Below are 17,256 nucleotides of genomic sequence, written 5' to 3'. Positions count from 1 at the left end.
TTCAGGTTTCAATTTCTCCCAGTCACAGAATTTTACATCTGTTCCCCCTGGTGTTTTGGCTTGTAAACTTTCTCAACCTCCAGCTTTGGCGCACCTTTCGTATTGGGCTATGCACATCTGTGGTGTTGGAACAATGATCTTCATTTAATCTTCTCACCAGGACATTTCTTCGGTGCATGTGACAATAGGGCAGCACGGTAGCCTTGTGGATAGCACAATTGCTTCACAGCTCCAGGGTCCCTGGTTCGATTCCGGCTTGGGTCACTGTCTGTGCGGAGTCTGCACATCCTCCCCGTGTGCGTGGGTTTCCTCCGGGTGCTCCGGTTTCCTCCCACAGTCCAAAGATGTGCGGGTTAGGTGGATTGGCCATGATAAATTGCCCTTAGTGTTCAAAATTGCCCTTAGTGTTGGGTGGGGTTACTGGGTTATGGGGATAGGGTGGAGGTGTTGACCTTGGGTATGGTGCTCTTTCCAGGAGCCGGTGCAGACTCGATGGGCCGAATGGCCTCCTTCTGCACTGTAAATTCTATGAAACAATAAATCAAAATCAATCACGTTTTTAAAAACTCGTTCGTGGGGTGTGGGTGCCACTGGCCAGGCCAGCATTTGTTGCTCATCTCTAATTGCCCTTGAACTGAGTGCCTTGCTAGGCCATTTCAGAGGGCAGTTAAGAGTCAACCCCTGGAGTTTGGAGTCACCTGTAGGCCTGTAGCCACCTGGGTTGGCCACTTCCCGACTTAAAATGGAGATCCACCAACGCTGCAGGGAAATTCAGCCAACACAGGCAAAAACCAGCAAGTGCAGAAATCCTGTGTATTAGAACTTGCAAAAGTCCAGACAGCATGGAAACCAGCAGCCATCTGCATATTAATGCGCGATCCCCGGGCACAATTGAAACATGTAAGGTGAATAAGGCCAAGCCAGACTCCTCGGCGCCAGCAGGAGCCAAGACAAAGGAAGGCCAACGGACACACAGGGACCGCCCAGCGATCAGGGAACCGCTCCAGTATTGGAGAAATCGATCCAAGTGATCGGAACGCAGTCCAATCATTTGGAACCAGTTACGGGGTCTGCCCCGAAGGGCGGGAAGCCCCTGGGGACTATAAAGTAAAGCCCCCAAGTTCAAATCGGTCTTCTTGGCAGGGTCACTCAACAACGCGAATCAACTCCCAAGAGTGAAGTGCCCAAACAGCCACATCAACCAAGTAAGTCTCCAGTCAACGCTCGCTATGAGATAGGCGCTCCTAGCTACAAGTCCATACCAGCTTTTGAATCCTGCAGACTCAGGACCTGAACGAAAGGCCATTTGTTCCCCTGACCCGGTGGGCCAATTCCGAAGCTAAGTATAGGCCTTTTAGTGATATAAATAGTCTAGAAAGTAGAGTTATATGCATAAGTAGTGACTTACTGTATATAATAAATGTGTTTTGATTTGAATCTTACTAATTGGTGTGTTGAGTTATTGATCAGTACTTGAACTTGAACCTCATGGCGATATCATAAAGATACCTGGCGACTCTAGAGCAAAGGTTAAACAAACAGAGCAAATTACGAATTAAGATCCAACCAAAAGTTAGCAACAGGCAAGACCAGGTATGGGTAACAGATTTCCTTTCCCAATCGATGATAGTTGTCATGGACACCATTACTAAGACCAACTTTATATTCCAGGTTTATTAATGAAATTTAAATTCCACCAGCTACTATGTTGGGATTTGAACACACAGTCCCCAGATCATTAGCTAGGGTCTCTGGGTTACCAGTCCAGTCACCACACTAACCTCTAGAATGATTACTAACAATCAGGTCTCTTGTCAAGAGATAATAAAAGTCGTACCTTTCTGAATGGCTCAGAATTTCTCATCACTGTAATTGATATTCGTGGTCTCCACAATCTGCTCCCCTATGCTGCGATTACTGTGCAATGTCAGGGGAGAGCCACTGCAAACAAAATGTTTAAACTTGCTCACAAAAGTTACTCAAGTAACAGATTCATCTCAAATGTTGCTAAATATCTGAAGTACGAGTCCAGACAAGTAGCGCGTTCAACTTGGGAAAACAGGAGCAAGATATAGGAAATCTAACAAAATTAGCTTCATGGGAAGTGCTTCAAAATGTTAGCGTGAAAGCAAAATACATAATAATCTTTATTGTCACAAGTAGGCTTACATTAACACTGCAATGAAGTTACTGTGAAAAGCCCCCAGTCGTCACATTCCGGCACATGTTCGGGTACGCAGAGGGAGAATTCAGAATGTCCAAAGTACCAAACAGCACGTCTTTCGGGACTTGTGGGAGGAAACTGGACCACCCGGAGGAAACCCACACAGACACTGGTAGAAAGTGCCGACTCCGTACAGACAGTGACCCAAGCCGGGAATCGAACCTGGGACTGTGAAGCAACAGTGCTAATCACTGTGCTACTGTGCTGCAGATGCTGGAAATCTGAAAAAAAAAGAAAATGTTGGAGAAACTCAGGGCGGCACATTGGTGCAGTGGTTAGCACTGCTGCCTCACGGTTCTGAGGACCCGGGTTCGATCCCAGCCCACTGTCTGTGTGGAGTTTGCACATTCCCCCCTGTGAGTGGGTCTCACCCCCACAACCCAAAGATGTGTAGGGCAGGTGAATTGGTCACGCTAAATTGCCCCTTAATTGGAAAAAAAAATTTGAACACTCTCAATTTTTTTTTCTTCAAAAAACAATGTTGGAAAAACTCAGGTCTAGAGTGTCTGTGTAGAGAGAAATGGAGTTATTGATTTGAGTCCGTGAGACTCTTCTTCAGAGCGGAGCTCAGATCTGAAGTCATCATACTGACTCAAAACGTTAACTCTGCTTTTCTCTCCACAGATGCTGCCAGACCTGCTGAGATTTTCCAGCATTTTCGGTTTTTGCTTCAAAATGTTAACTGGGAGAAGGTACTAAGTGCTGCATTAATAATCAAAACAGTTAAAATATCTCGTCAGAATAGTTAGAAAGTGGACCCATCTCAAACCTCCTTTTGGCAGCGTGAGAATGGGTCCCGTTTCAACTTTGCTGATGCTGTTGTTACTAAGTGCTAGTCAAATGTATGCTACTCAAAGCCCAAACCACATCAGAGACCGCGTTTCCTGTACAGTCACTGAACAGAAACACAGACAGGCTGGTAGCCAATCGGGGTCTCACTGAAGTGCACCCATCGCAATCTATTCTCAAACCAGCCATTTTTGGTACTGACAGCAAACAGAATAGTGGCTGGCTTCTGTTCCACTGCATCAACCACGCATGCACATCACAGCAAGCTGCAAAGTGATTGGCGAGGTTAAGCTTACTTCCTGACCAGGTATGGCAGCTATGCTATTGGACTAGTAACCTGTACCAAAGAGAGGAAGCCGTACGTGAGAGACAGTGTTAAGAGGTCTCTCACCCAACAAATCAGGTCAAAGCTCTGCTGTTTTGTCACATCCAATTGCAAATGCTTGCAGACAAAAGGTTAATGGGAGAGGAGGCTGAATGAACAACACCCCCATCATCAATTATAAGAGTGCAAAGGCTGAACAGCCTTTCTTCAGCCAGAAATAGTGGATAATCCTACTCAGCCATGGCTCCATAACACACCGAGTAAAGAGGTTGTGGGTTCAAGTCTCAGTCCAGAGACTAGAGTACAAAATCTAGGTTTACACTTGTGTAGCAGTAGTAAACAAAGTGTTGAACTGCCAGAGGTGCTACCTTTAAAAGAGGTGAAACATTAAACTTAAACTAAGGCCTCATCAGCTCTCACAAAAGATCAAATATCTATGGCACAATTTCAGAGAGCATGGAGAGTTCATCACAGTACCCTGGTCAATATTTATCCCTCAAGGCCTGAACCACAGAAATAAAAATGTTTGCTAATCATGATAGAATCTTGCTGTGTACAAATTGACTATCACACTCCCTACAGTTTAACAAGGTCTACAATTTAAAAAGTACTGAATTGGCTGTAAAACAAAATGGGACATCCAGAGGTCCTGAAACGCACTACACAAACAGTCATTCTTTATTTTCTTGGCCTCCTCCTGTTATATTCCTCTTGCATCCAACTCGCTGTCTTCTATCAGTTAGCCAGTCCTCTGCACATGTTAATATACTACCCTCAACACCATGGGTTCTTATCTTAAGTAGGCTTTTGTACGGTACCTTATTGAATGTCTTTTGGAAATCAAGCATATTTCATTTACTGGTTCCCCCTTCATCTATCCTGCTCGTTACCACCTCAAAAGAATTCTAAGAAATTTGTCAGGTATGATTTCCCCTTCATGAAGTCATGCTGACTCTGCTTGATTATATTATGCATTTCTGACTTCCGGTTGCGGCTATGCCTAGGTAGGTCACACGGTCGGCAGCTCCTGCCGATAACGGACTTTTGGGCCCTTTTAAGGAGCTCCAGCGGCACTTTGACGACGATTCTGGTGTGGGGAGGAAACAGTGAGGGTCCCCCAGCGCTGTATGGAGTGGACCAGGAGTGGGGCGGTGAAAAAAGCGGCTTTGGAGAAGAGAGGAGAACGGGCGCGAAAAAGTAAGATGGCGGCTGGCGGGGGTCAGGCGGCATGGGCCCAGTGGTCACGGGAGCAGCAGGAGTTTTTAAGAAACTGCTTTGCGGATTTAAAAGCGGAGATGTTGGCCCCCATGAGGTGTTGATTGAAAGGTTGGTGGAGACCCAGAAGATGCAGGGAATGGCGATCAAGAAGATGCAGCAGAAGGCCTCTGATAATGAGGACGAGATTCTGGGCCTGGCGGTTAGAGTGGAGGCGCACAAGGCGCTGCACAAAAATGGCAGGAGAAGCTGGAGGACCTGGAGAATAGGTCAAGGAGGCAGAACCTGCGGATTCTGGGTCTCCCTGAAGGCCTGGAGGGGTCGGATGCTGGGGCGTATGTGACCATGATGCTGGGTACGCTGATGGGCGCGGGGGCTTTCCACCAGCACCTGGAGCTGGATGGGGTGCACAGAGTCCTGGCAAGGAGGCCGAGGGCAAACGAGCTACCGAGAGCTATGGTGGTAAGGTTCCACCACTTCACCGACAAGGAGTGTATCCTGCGATGGGCGAAGGAGCGGAGCAGCAGGTGGGAGAACACCGAGATCCGTATTTATCAGGACTGGACTGCAGAGCTGGCCAAGAAGCGTGCGGGATTCAACCGGGCCAAGGCGGTCCTCCACGGAAAGGGGGTGAAGTTCAGGCTGTTACAACCGGCGAGGCTGTGCGGTACATATCAGGACCGGCACCCCTATTTCGACACGCCGGATGAGGCGTGGACTTTCATCAAGAATGAGAAGCTAGACTTGAGTTAATGGACTGCAGTATGTTGTGGGGGTTGTTGGTGGACCGGAACCGGGGGGGGGGGGGGGGGGGGGGGGTGTGTTATGTTGGGGTTTTCCCAGTGTTTTCTTGTGTTTTTGTGGCCCCTTTGCCCTGGGCCCTCGAGGCTTTGGGCGAGGTCGCAGTTGGGAAGAGCTGCGTCACAGGAGGTGATTACCCGCGAAATGGTGGGGGTGGCACCTGAAGCTGGGGTTTGAGTGTACAGTACTTTGTTTTGTTTTTCTTTCTCTGTTCACACGGGGTGTGGGGGGGGGGGGGGGGGCCGACTCTCTCTACCCCACTTATGGGGGGGGTTGGAGATTTGTAAGGGGAACCCACAGGGGGATTGGAGGTGGAGGTGGGAGCGGCCAGGGTCAGCATGAGTCAGCTGGCTTGCGGGAGTGCAATGGGGGGAGGGGGGGTTAAGCGGATACTTGATGGGGGGGGCGGGGATGCTGCTGTGCTGACTGAGGGGGAATCGGTGTTAAAGGGGAGAGTCGGGTCAGGGAGCCTCCACCTGGGGAGCTGGAGGATGCGGGAGGTGCGGGCATATAGCTGGCCTAAAAAAGGAGATGGCTAGTCGGCCGGGGGCGGGGGGGGGGGGGGACCTTGTGTTTTCGCACTTAAAGGGGCTAGAGGCAGACATAGCCATGCTACAAGAAACGCACCTGAAGATCGCGGATCAAACCAGGCTGAGGAAAGGATGGGTGGGGCATGTTTTCCACTGAGGGCTGGATGCGAAGAACAGGGGGGGGGGGGGGGGTCGCAATTTTGTTGATCAAGCGGGTGGCATTTGAGGTGGCGGGTATTGTGGCGGATAAAGGGGGTCGATATGTTATGGTGAGTGGCAGGTTGCAAGGGGCCAGGGTGGTGCTAGTGAATATGTATGCTCCGAACTGGGACGATGCAGAGTTCATGAAGCGGATGTTGAGTAGGATTCCGGATCTGGAGTCATGCAGTTTGGTAATGGGGGGTGTGTGTGGGGGGGGGGGGGGGGGGGGGGTGTTCGGAGGTGTATCCAAAGCTATGTGGAGACCAATGATAATGGGGAGGTTTTGGTGAGTGTGGTCTGGGAGGCGCTGAAGGCAGTTGTCAGAGGGGAGCTAATTTCAGTCAGGGCCCACAGAGAGAAGAGGGATAGGATGGAGAAGGAGAGATTGGTGGGGGAGATACTTAGGGTGGACAGGAGGTATGCGGAATCCCCCGAGGGGTTGTTGAAGGAGCGCCGGAGCCTGCAGGCGGAGTTTGACTTGCTTACCACGGGGAAGGCTGAGGCTCAGTTGAGGAAGGTACAGGGAGAAGTGTACGAGTATGGGGAGAAGGCAAGTAGGATGCTGGCGCATCAGCTGCGGAAGAGAGAGGCGGCCAGGGAGATTGGGGGGGATTAGAGATAGGGGGGGTAACACTGTGCTGAGCTCGGCAAGGATTAACGAGGTGCTCAAGGACTTTTATGGCAAATTGTAGGAGTCAGAGCCCCCGGGGCTGGGGGGGGGTGGGGGTGAGGGGATGAGGCAGTTCCTGGACCAACTGAGGTGTCCACAGGTGGAGTAGGGGCGAGTAGAGGGATTGGGGGCCCCGATTGAGATGGAGGAACTGGTTAAGGGGTTAGGGGGGTATGCAGGCGGGCAAGGACCCGGGACCGGATGGGTATCCCGTAGAGTTTTATAGGAAATTCTCGGAGCTGCTGGGTCCGCTGTTGTTGAGGACTTTCAATGAGGCTAAGGAAAATGGAACCCTTCTCCTGACAATGTCGCAGGCTCTGATCTCGCTTATCGTAAAGCGAGATAAGGACCCGTTGTAATGTGGCTCCTATAGGCAGATTTCGCTCCTTAATGTGGATGCCAAGCTGTTGGCCAAGATTTTGGCCACTAGGATTGAGGACTGTGTCCCGGGAGTGATCAATGAGGGTCAGACAGGGTTTGTGAAGGGCAGGCAGTTGAATACGAATGTGCGGAGGCTCCTGAATGTGATCAAGATGCCCTCGGAGGGGGGGGGGGGGGGGGGGGGGGGGGGGGGGGGGGATGCAGAAGTGATAGCGGCAATGGACGCGGAGAAAGCCTTTGATCGGGTCGAGTGGGAGTACCTGTGGGAAGTGTTAGGCAGATTTGGGTTTGGAGAGGAATTTATAGGGTGGGTCAAATTGTTGTATCAGGCCCCGGTAGCAAGTGTGTCGACGAACTGGCTGCGGCCGGGATACTTTAGATTACATCGAGGGACGAGGCAGGGGTGCCCCCTGCTGTTTGCCCTGGCGATCGAGCCGCTGGCCATGGCGTTGAGGGAGTCCAGAAACTGGAGGGGGTTGGGTCGCAGGGGGGGGGGGAGAGAGAGCATTGTGTTTCACTGTATGCGGATGACCTTCTCCTGTACATTGCAGATCCGGTGGAGGGGATGGGGGAGGTCATGTAGATTCTTAGGGATTTTGGAGACTTTTCGGGGTATAAGCTGAATGTTGGAAAAAGCGAGCTTTTTGTGATACATGAGAGGGGCCAGGAAAAGAGACTGGGAGAGCTACCGCTTAAGATGGTGGAGAGGAGCTTTCGCTACTTGGGCATTCAGGTGGCCAAGAGCTGGGGGGTCCTGCACAAGCTCAATTTAGCACAGCTGGTGGATTAGATGGAGGAGGATTTTTAAGAGGTGGGACATGCTGCCGCTTTCCCTGGCGGGCAGGGTTCAGTCCGTAAAGATGACGGTCCTCCCCAGGCTGCCGAACCTTTGCAGCTATTACTGGGCAGCGAATATATCCAGGATTCGGAAATGGGTAATGGAGGGAGAGGGGGGCGGCGTGGAGGCGGCGTCTTGTAAAGATACTAGCTTGGGAGTACTGATAACGGCACCGTTGCCGCTTCCGCCGACGCGGTATACCACAAGCCCGGTGATCTGAGGGCAGTGGAGACGGCACAGGGGGGAGGCAAGGGCTTCAGTCTGGGCCCCGATACAGAACAATCACAGGTTCGTTCCGGGTAGAATAGACGGGGGGGTTTCTAGGTTGGCACAGGGCGGGTATCAAAAGGATGGGGGACTTGGGACTTTTGCTAGTCAGAGCGCTGGAGGAGAAATTTGGGCTACCCCCGGGGAATACTTTTAGGTACATGCAGGTTCGGGCGTTCGTGAAAAAGGTGGGAGAATTCCCGCTGCTGCCTGCCCGGAGGATACAGGACAGGGTGGTCTTGGGCGTGTGGGTAGGGGATGGCAAGATATCGGAAATATATCAGGAGCTGCAGGAAGTGGAGGAGGTCTCGGTGGAGGAGCTGAAGGGCAATTGGGAAGAGGAGCTGGGTGAGGAGCTGGATGAGGGCCTGTGGGCTGATGCCCTGGACAGAGGCAATTCCTCCTCATCTTGGGCCAGGCTTAGCCTGATTCAGTTTAAGGTGGTGCACCAGGCACATATGGCAGGGGCGAGGATGGGTAAGTTCTTTGGGGTGGGGACAGGTGTGTGATGTGCTCAGGGAGCCCAGCAAACCACGTCCATATGTTCTGGGCACGCCCGGCACTTACAGGATTTTGGAAAGGCTTCACAAAGGCCATGTCCAATGTCTTGGATACTCGGGTAAAATGGAGCTGGGGAAATAGTGACATTTGGGGTATCAGACGATCCGGGAGTGCAGGAATCAAGAGGCTGAAGTTCTGGCCCTCGGCTCCTTGGTAGCCCAGAGAAGGCTCTTGTTAATGTGGAGGGAGGCGAAACCCCCAAGCGCAGAGGCTTGGGTCAGTGACATGGCAGGATTTCTCAGGTTGGAGAGGATAAAGTTTGCCTTGCAAGGGTCCTTGCAGGGGTTCTCCAGACGGTGGCAACCATTCCTTGACTTTCTCGCAGAACGTTAGGTGGAGGTCAGCAGCAGCAGCAAACCAGAGGGGAGGGCGGGGTGGGGGGGGGGGGGGGGGGGGGGGGGGTTGGGCAGTGGATGGTTTTCATTTGTAAAGGGCAGATACCCCACCTTGTTTTGTTAAATTGTTAAATGGTTACGTTGTTTTCTGTTTTATTGCTATGTTTTCTTTTCGTTGTTTTTCTTTTTGTAGTGGTTTATAAAAATTCTTGAAAAATTTTGAATAAAAACATTTTTTTTTTAAATGAAAGTATTATGCATTTCTAAATGCTCTGCTATTACATCCTTTATAATGGATTCTAACATTTTCCCAATGACAGAAGTTAAGCTAACTGGCCTATAGTTACCTGCTTATTGTCTCCCTCCAGTTTTCAAAAAGGATATTACATGGGCAGATTTCCCATCCTCTAGGACTTTTCCTGAATTTAGGGATTCTTGGAAGATTACCAACAGTGCATCCACTATCTCTGTAGCTACTTCCTTTCATACCCTGGGATGCAACCTCAGGTCCAGGGGACGTATCATCCTTTAGCTCCATTAGTTTCTTGGTACTTTTTATCATTTATTTCCCCCCCCCCACCCCCTTATGCGCCTTGATTTAGTATTTCTGTCTTCCACTGTTAAGATTGACACACAGTCAGATTTCTGGTGGCAGCCATGGTGTGAGTGGTCACACACAGGGCAGTTCCTGCTTGAAGGCATGGAAAAGAGCTCTTTTTACCCAAAATTGGGTGCAACTGCGACAGAAAAGTGGTAGCTGAAGGTCGGAGAAGTTCACTCCAGGCGTGGTAGGTCTGCTGGTTACCAAACCCAGCAAGTGAAAGACCTGGCCAAAGGATTGGAAGGGACCTGTGGCGCTGCAGCCAGTGGAAGGATGGTGGAGGGGGAAGAGTCAGTACAAGTAGCAAAGCCCCAGATGGAACAGTTTCCCCAGACAGAAAGCCAGCAGAGAAAGGAGATGCAGGAGGATTGTTCAAAGACCATCAGAGGTGCCGTAGCACCCCTGAAGGGCTCGATGGAGGGGGTGGAGAAATGCTTAGAGGCACAGGAACAAAGAACAAAGAAACAAAGAAAAGTACAGCATAGGAACAGGCCCTTCGGCCCTCCAAGCCTGTGTCGACCATGCTGCCCGTCTAAACTAAAATCTTCTACACTTCCTGGGTCCGTATCCCTCTATTCCCATCCTATTCATGTATTTGTCAAGATGCCCTTAAACGTCACTATCGTCCTTGATTCCACCACCTCCTCCAGCAGCGAGTTCCAGGCACCCACTACCCTCTGTGTAAAAAAACTTGCCTCGTACATCTCCTCTAAACTTTGCTCCCCGCACCTTAAACCTATGCTCCCTAGTCATTGACCCCTCTACCCTGGGAAAAAGCCTTTGACTATCCACTCTGTCGATGCTCCTCATAATTTTGTAGAGTTGCAGATCCGAGAGATTGAAGGGGGTGATGTCAGATGGCAGCGATCGGGTGGTGGCACTGGAGGCAGAGCTCTTAGAAAACCTTTGTAACACATTGAGAGCAAAGGTGGAGGGGCAATAAAATAGGTCAAGAAGGCAGAATCTGAGAATAGTTGGCCTGCCTGAAGGAGTGGAAGGTATGAGCGCATCGAGGTACGTTTTGAGGATGTTGGCGGGGCTGGTGGCAGAGGGGAGCTGGACAAGGCCTCTGAGGTGGAGAGTGCACACAGGTCTCTGAGGCAGAAGCCTAGAGCAGGGGGGCTGCCGCAGGCACTGATCGGGAGGCTCCACAAGTTCATAGAGAAAAAGAGAAGAAGCTGCAGTGGGCCAGGGACATTAGAGCTGAGCTGACAAAACGGCATGCAGCATCAACAGGGCCAAGGCAGATTAGGTTTAGGGTGCTCTACCCGGCGAAACTATGTGTGACTTATGAAGGCCGGAAATACTACTTTGAGACCCCAGAAGCGGCCAATGACTTTATCAAGGAGCATAAACTGGGGGAGAACGGAACAATTTTGGGAGACGGAGGCGCTGGCACTTTCCAGTAATGAGAATACCGGTACAGCGGGGGTTGGAGGGTGGGGTGGGGGGTTCTTTTCCTCCGATGTGGAGGGTTTTTTCTTTTTTCTGTTTGGTCAACAGAGGGTAGCAGGGGTGAAAAGTTGTCCCCGCCCCCTCCTGCTGCCTCTGGCTATGTTTTCTCTTTTTGTTCGTCTTTGGGGGATGTGACCTTTGGCCTGAGATGAGTCTTTGTTTGAGTGGGGGAGGGTGTGGTCTGCAGGGAGCCTTCTTCACAGAATAGAGGTTGGAGGTGGGGAAATCAAGAGGAGGAGCCTTTGGGAAGGAGTTGCCACGCTGGCAGGTAATGCTGGTGAATGGAAGTGAGGTGATGGAGAAGGCGAGGTTGGAGAAGAAACATGGTCACAGGCGGAGAAAGGGGCCACCTTGGACGGGCCAGGTACAGGGAGAAATGAATGGGGGTAGAGCCAAAATGGGAGGGTGGTAGAGAGGAATGGAGGCTTAAACCTCCAGTATGGCTGATAATATGGAACGTGCGAGGGCTCAGTGGACTGGTGAAAAAAATATTGTGTCTTTGCGCACCAAAGAAGTTGAAAAGTGGCCTTTCTGCAGGAGGTGCACCTCCACGTGAAGGACCAGGTTAGACTAAGAAAGGGGTGGGTGAATCAAGTTTTCCACTCGGGGGTTTCAATCAAAGTCGAGGGGTGGCAAGTTTGATGAGTACGAAGCGGGTTTGTGAGCGTGAAGCAAGTGAGGGACCGGGGTGGGAGGGACCCGGGTGGGAGATATGTGATGGTGAATGGGGTATTAGAAGATTCGCCAGTGGTACTGGTCAATGTGTATGCATCGAATTGGGACAACGTAGGTTTTTTGAGGGAGTTGCTGGCAACATTCCCGGACTTGATTATTGGAGGAGATTTTAATTGTGTCCTCGAGCCGAGGGTAGATAGGTCGAGCCACAGGTCAATAGGTAGAATACGAATGGCAAAGAAGCTGGCAAAGGGTTTATAGAAAAGATGGGTATGGTGCATCCATGGCGCTTCAAGAACCCAGGGTGAAGAGAGTAGTCCTTTTTCTCAGATGTGCAAAGGGTGTATTCAAGAATCGATTTATTTGTGGTGAGCCGGGTTTCGGTGGGGGGGCCAGAATATGCGGGAATAGTAATCTCAGGCCATGCATCCCACTGGCTGGAGATCCAGCTTAGATAGGGAAGAGAGCAGAGGCTCGATTCGGGGTTGTTGGCAGATGGAGGGTTTTGTGATAAAGTGCGGGCTGAGTAAAGATTATGTAGCATTGAACCAAAATAGGGAAGTGTCGGCAGCCACATCTTGGAAAGCACTAAAAGGAGGCTATTCGGCCCATCGAGTCTGCACCGGCCCTTGGAAAGAGGACCCCACTTAAGCCCTCACCTCCACCCTATCCCCGTAACCTCACCCAACCTTTTGTGGCACTAAGGGCAATTCAGCATGGCCAATCCATCTAACTTGCACATCTTTGGACTGTGGGGGGAAACCGGAGCACCTGGAGGAAACCCATGCAAACACATGGAGAACATGCAGACTCTGCGCAGACAATGAACCAAGCCGGGAATCGAACCTGGGACCCTGGAGCTGTGAAGCAACAGTGCTAACCACTGCGCTACCCTGACGAACAATATCCTTGTTCAAGACACCTGCGGATAAGGAAAGGGAGGATTATGAACAGCTAATGGACGAGATAGTGGAGGTAGATAGGGAGAGTACTCAAGGGCTTGGCGCAATGTGATTGGCGAGGAGGAAAAAAATTACAGGGGCAATCTGATAGGTTGACGATGGGTAGGGCGGTAGAACAGCTGCAAAGGACAAGGGGGTACGGTATGAATACGGGGAGAAGGCGAGTTGAATGTAAACGCATTAGCTATGGAGGCATGCAGCGTCCAGGGAAATATTGAAGATACGGACTGGGGCAGGGGATGTGGTGTCAGAGACGGGGGAGGATAAACGAGGAATTTAGGGATTACTATAAGGAGCTGTATAGGGCGGAGCAGGGGATGAAGAGGGGAACATGGGACGGTTCTGAGACAAACTGGAGTTTCCACAGTTGGTGGAAGAGGAGAGGCAGGCGTTTCAGGAGCCCCTAGGCAGAGGGAGGTATTGGACATGATAAGGGTTATGAAGTCGGGGAAGGTCCCGGGGCCCGATGATTACGCAGCAGAATTCTAGGAGTTCATGACGGACCTGGCACCGCACCTCATTTTTTTTTTTTTTTTTTTTTTTCATTTTTTAAAAATTCTCCTCCATTTTCACATTTTCTCCCACATTTACATCCATCGACGATAAACAATAATCAGCAAGATATGTCAGTCCCCATAATAACAACAACGATCCCATCTACCCACCAATCCCCAAACCTCAACCCGCATGTTTACATAAACAAATGACAAAAATAAATCAGGGATTACCCGTAGTCACCCTTAATCTTACACAGCTCCCACCCCCCACCCCAGCTCCTCCCGTCCACTGCCTCTTGTAAAACTCCTCCCCCTACCCTCGGTTCCTTCCCCCCCAACTTTCTACCCCGGCTAGACCACTCGGACCCTGTTCTGCCAGGCTCCGATGGCCGCAGCCCCTCCCCCCACCTCACTCCCGTTCACTGGCCGGCACAAACCGGCCAGCGTGGAGGCCCCCGCCCGGGTCCCTTTCCCACTTGCCCGGCCCTAGGAAAGCCCAAAGATCCCCTTTTAGCACACAAACCCCACATATCCACCTACACCCCAAAGAACTCTCATTTCGAGTGAAAGTCCCGTCTCTTCCCTCGTCCAAATATATACCACCTTGGCTCCTTTAATCTCTACACCCGCGCGCAGTGATACAAAAAAGAAGAAAATACAGTCATGAGGTTACATCGGCACATGGCCATTTCTCAGTTTGTCAGTTCTGCCACAGTCCTTCTGCTTTCGCAAACTCCTCCGCTGCTTCCGCCATTCCAAAATAAAAGTCCCTGAGCTTGTAAGTCACCCTCAGCTTCGCTGGATATACAATGCCGCACCGCACCTTGCTAACGTACAGTGCCCTCTTCACCCGGTTGAAGGCAGCCCACCTCCTCGCCAGCTCCATCGTAAAGTCCTGGTATACACGTTTACCAGCACCAGCCCACTGCACCACCCGCTTCTGCTCGGCCCAGCTCAGGACCTTCTCCTTCACACTGTACCTACGGAAGCACAGAGTCACTGCCCTTGGCGGCTCACTCGCCTTTGGTACAGGCCTCCACGACCGATGAGCCCGATCTAGTTCATATCGGGAGGGGTCCTCGTCCTCCCCCAGTAGTTTTGCCAGCATCGCGGCAAAATACTCAGTCGGCTTCGGTCCTTCAACTCCTTCGGGCAGCCCCACAATCCTCAAGTTCTGTCGCTTGGATCTATTTTCCAGGTCTTCCATTTTTCCTCGCAGATCCTTGTTAGTATCCATCACGTTCCGCATCTCTTTCCCCATCGAGGCAAGTTGATCACCGTGCTGCAATAACGTCTCCTCCATTTCCTTCAGCGCCTCCCCTTGCTCTCGCACCTCCGCCACTGCACTCGCCACCTCCGTTCTCACTGGGGAAACCGCCTCCTCCACCAGCACACTCAAAACCTCCCTCATCTCCTTCCTCACCGTCTCCATGCATTTCGCAATCTGCGCCAACTGCTTTTCAAATTCCGCAGCCATCACCTTGGTTATTTCTTCAGCCGTAAGCAGTGCGGCCTTCCCTGGTGCTCCAGCCTCCATTTTTCCTGGTGACCCCGCGGTGACCTTTCCACTCCCCGACGGACCTCCAGAGAAGGTCCTGAGCTGGGCCAAGCAGAAGCGGGTGGTGCAGTGGGCTGGTGCTGGTAAACGTGTATAACAGGACTTTACGATGGAGCTGGCGAGGAGGTGGGCTGCCTTCAACCGGGTGAAGAGGGCACTGTACGTTAGCAAGGTGCGGTGTGGCATTGTATATCCAGCGAAGCTGAGGGTGACTTACAAGCTCAGGGACTTTTATTTTGGAATGGCGGAAGCAGCGGAGGAGTTTGCGACCAATGACATGGGTTGACGGAACTTTGAACTGCATTGGGGAACAAGGCAGGGGTGCCCGCTGTCGCGCTGTTGTTTGCGCTATAGAGCCTCTGGCAATGGCTCTTAGGGGGTCGTCATAGAAGCGAGGGGCCAAGGGAGCATTGGGTATAGCTATAAAGCGGACAACCTACTATTGTATGTTTCAGACCCGCTGGAGAGCACAAAGAGGATCATGGGCCTGTTGGGGAGGTTTGGGGCATTTTTAGGATACAAGTTGAACTTAAGGAAAAGCGAAGTGTTCCTGGTGAACAAGTTGGGTCGGTGAGCCAATCTAAGGGGGATGCCATTTAAGGTGGCCAGAGAAAGGTTTAGAAATTTGGGGATTCAGGTAGCGAGAGAATGGGCGATGCTACACAAATGAAATCTAACAAAGCTGATGGTGGAGGTTAGGGAGGATCTGAAGAGGTGGATTACGCTGCACTGGACTCTGGCAGGGAAGGGAAGGACAGTACAAGTGGCCAGCACTGGCTTCACAGCACCAGATTCGATTCCCCGCTTGGTCACTGTCTGGGCGGAATCTACACGTTCTCCGTGTCTGCCTGGGTTTCCTCCGGGTGCTCCAGTTTCCTCCCACAGTCCAAAGACGTGCAGGTAAGGTGGATTGGCTATGCTAAATTGCCAACAGCTGGTGCAGACTTGATGGGTCCAAAAAGGTGAAGAGGGGTTATTGGGTTACGGGGATAGGGTAGAAGTGAGGGCTTAAGTGGGTCGGTGCAAACTCGAAGGGCCGAATGGCCTCCTTCTGCACTATATGTTCTATGTCCAAGTGGTGAAGATGAACATTCTGCCGAGGCTCATGTTCATATTCCAGACACTCCATCTTTTTATGGAAGGGCTTCTTTCGAAAACTGAATATAATTATCTAGGACTTTGTATGGGCTCAGAAGTTACTGAGGGTTAAAAGAACCCTTGTTGCAGAGACAGAGGCATAAGGGAGGGTTGGCCTTGCTGAACCCGCTACATTATTACTGGACGGCGAATGTGGAGGTGGGAAAGGAGAGGTGGCAGAATGGGTTAGGATGGAGGAAGAATCCTGTAGGTAGTCCAGCTTGAGGGCTATGGTGTTGGTGGCATTGCCAATGGCGCCGCCAAGGAAATACGCGGAGAGCCCTGTGGTGCAGTCCACAGTAAACCAGCTGAGGAGGCATTTCAGGATAGAAGGGATCTCAGTGCTGGTGCCGCTGTGTGAAAACCATGGACTTAAACCGGGGGTGGATAGATGGAATGTACAGGAAATGGAGAGAAGTAGGCTGGTTAAGGTGAGGAATCTGTACCTGGAAGAGGGGTTGCCAGTACAGAGGAACTGAAAGAGAGGGTAGAACTCCCGGGAGGATGTGAGTTTAGGTACCTGCAGGTAAGGGATTTTGCGCGGAAGGTTTGGCAAGAGTTCTCCAGGTTGCCAAGGTTCATCCTGTTGGAGCAACTGCTGCTTCCGATGTGGAAGGGGAGGGCAAGATCTGGGACATTTACGGGTGGCCGGGAGAGCAGAAAGGTAAGCAGGTGTGAGGATTAAGGAAAAGTGGGAGGGGGAGCGGAAAAGGGAAAAATTTGTGCAAACTGTATAGTTGTGTGTTGGGGAGTTTGTTCCGAATTGTTTGTGTTTTGTAACCGCTTGTAATAAAATACATTTTGAAAAAGATTGACACAGTATTTCTTTAACTCATGTGCCACTTCCTGGTTCCCCATTATTTCCAGTCTCAAGGGGCCTATGTTCACTTTGGCCTCTTTCTTCCTTTTTATATATTTGAAGCTCTTCTCCATTTTGGTCAACTTTTGGCCCCTCAAGCCTGCTCCACCATTAAATAGGAATCTATCTCAGCTTGAAATATACACAAGGGCTTTGCCCCCACAGCTCTCTGCGGCAAGGAGTTCCAAGACTCGCAACCGAGAGAAGGAATTCCACCTCGTCTCAGTCTTAAATTGGCACCCCTTTATTCTGAGACTATGCCCTCTGGTCCTAGACTCTCCCATGAGGGGAAAGAAACATCCTCTCAGCATTTACCCTGTCAAGCCCCTTAAGAATCCTACATGTTTCAATGAGATCACCTCTCATTCTAAATTC

At 51.0% G+C, this 17,256-nt stretch overlaps 1 protein-coding gene across 4 annotated transcripts in view; it reads right to left on the bottom strand.

Annotated features, from left to right (window-relative positions):
* LOC140390038 (serine/threonine-protein kinase PAK 2-like) overlaps positions 1-17,256 on the bottom strand; it is a 101,626-nt gene that overhangs the window by 53,211 nt on the left and 31,159 nt on the right. The window contains exon 2 of one of the 4 annotated variants that reach the window (XM_072474885.1): positions 1,838-1,941. The exons of the other annotated variants lie outside the window; for them this stretch is intronic. The gene's annotated coding sequence lies outside the window, so the exon portion shown is untranslated. The remainder of the gene's footprint in view (positions 1-1,837; positions 1,942-17,256) is intronic. 4 annotated transcript variants of the gene reach the window in all.

This window comes from Scyliorhinus torazame, chromosome 14, assembly GCF_047496885.1.
Source record: "Scyliorhinus torazame isolate Kashiwa2021f chromosome 14, sScyTor2.1, whole genome shotgun sequence".
In the NCBI taxonomy this organism is placed as follows: domain Eukaryota; kingdom Metazoa; phylum Chordata; class Chondrichthyes; order Carcharhiniformes; family Scyliorhinidae; genus Scyliorhinus; species Scyliorhinus torazame.
The sequence above is the reverse complement of the archived record's forward strand: the minus strand, read 5'-3'. Positions and strand labels throughout refer to the sequence as shown.